Below are 2169 nucleotides of genomic sequence, written 5' to 3'. Positions count from 1 at the left end.
ACAAGACCAAGACTTTTAGGCACTGAGAGCAGTCGAGACCAAGACCGAGGGAAGGCGAGACCGAGTCAAGACCAAGACCAGAGTTTATCGAGACCAAGTCAAGACCAAGACCAGAGTTTATCGAGACCAAGTCAAGACCAAGACCAGAGTTTATCGAGACCAAGACAAGACCAAGACTTTTAGGCACTGAGAGCAGTCGAGACCAAGACCGAGGGAAGGCGAGACCGAGTCAAGACCAAGACCAGAGTTTATCGAGACCAAGACAAGACCAAGACTTTTAGGCACTGAGAGCAGTCGAGACCAAGACCGAGGGAAGGCGAGACCGAGTCAAGACCAAGACCAGAGTTTATCGAGACCGAGTCAAGACCAAGACCAGAGTTTATCGAGACCGAGTCAAGACCAAGACCAGAGTTTATCGAGACCGAGTCAAGACCAAGACCAGAGTTTATCGAGACTAAGACAAGACCAAGACTTTTAGGCACTGAGAGTAGTCGAGACCAAGACCGAGGGAAGGCGAGACCGAGTCAAGACCAAGACCAGTTCCCTGCATTGCATGGCACGCAATAAAAAAAGTAGAAAGGCCGTCGAGTCCAAGACCATCAAAAAGACCAAGACCGGTCTCGAACACTACAACACTAGCAACGTCACACTGTAAACTCAATATGTGACATCACAATACTGAGTGACTCTCATGAAAGTTTTCTTTTCAGATTTGATGCTCGAGACATAACGTTACATTATAAGACCCGCTAGTCTCGATAAGCTGGGACCTTATTGATTTTTGGGTTTTGAGAAAGTTTAGAACCGGGTATCGATCCCCATCCCTATAAATGTGGAATTTTATGCAGCTTTATACTTCAACCCCACTTCAAATGCTGTAATTTTTACTGCACTACATGTGTCTGACAGCTTCCTGTCCGGTGGAAAACCCTGTATCTCCAGGCGTTAGTGATAAACTGCAGAATGAAGAGTTCCTTTATGTTCTGAGAAAATCCTCCTCCTTCAGCTAAATAAACTCCTTGGATCAGCTGGAAAATGCATCGTCACAAAGCCATGATGCATTGCTGCAGATTAAACTACCCATAAAGGAGTTGAAATGAGCTCAACCTTAAACATCTACAGCATTAAAATACAACATCCACATTAATGCAGCAGGAATATTAATCCAGAAACATCAGATATAAAAGATAAAAAAAAAATCAAAATCAAAACGAAACCCACCTACAGAGCTCCGATTAGCTCTGGTTATTTTTCCAACTGCAGGAAAGAGCGGTCAAAATACCCAACAGGCGACCTTTTGGAATTGAAAAATCAGTGGGCGGCAGCAATCAGCAGGCCACATTATTCAGGGCTTCACTTAGCTAGCATGACCTGTATCAGCTCTACGGTGCGAGAGTAGGAAAAAACCCACCTTAACGTGATATTAATTAACCCTGACGTTCATACATCCTTGTTTTGTGTTATCTTCCACTGCCGCCGTCTGCGCTCATCGTACATTTGTTTAATGAGTCCTTAAAATGTTCCACCGTCACTTTGCAATTCAATTTTCATTATCACCTTTTATTTCTTTGTGGTTGTTTCTTTCAACGCCTCCTCTCAAACACTGCAGAGTAAAGTGCAACACTCGCCGGCCAGCTAACGTAGTGTTCACCTGCCATACAGACATGAGAAGAAGTGTTACTAAAACGGTGAAGCTAAGAAATAGGACAGCGGTGAATGAAGATGCTGCTAGCGTGCACCCTAACATAGATAGCATCGGGACTGGGTGTTTTGAAGTGAGTCATAAGCCACCAGCGTGTGTTGCCCTTTAAGGTCACTCAGGATTTGTGCTCTGATCGCTCTGGACTGTTAGCCCGGGGCTATTGTCAGGACAGACGACAGTTTAAAAAGCCTGCACACCAATGGTAGGTTTAATCTGTCTATCTATCTATCTTCCTAATCTAATAAACTTCCCAGATAAATATAACAGATAATAAAATAAAATGGGATACTGATCACATATTGTTTAATGGAATCAACAGTGTGAAAAACATACTTCTATTCTACTAAACTGAATATGACTACAACAAAAAAAACATATGTTTGCATTTCCAAACTTACTGTTAAGAAAATTAAGTCTTAGTTGTATAAATGGATTTTATTCTCAATTGAACAGAAAGGAAAAAAATC

Source organism: Micropterus dolomieu, linkage group LG23, assembly GCF_021292245.1.
Source record: "Micropterus dolomieu isolate WLL.071019.BEF.003 ecotype Adirondacks linkage group LG23, ASM2129224v1, whole genome shotgun sequence".
NCBI classification, from domain to species: Eukaryota; Metazoa; Chordata; class Actinopteri; order Centrarchiformes; family Centrarchidae; genus Micropterus; species Micropterus dolomieu.
Note: the sequence above shows the minus strand (reverse complement) of the source record.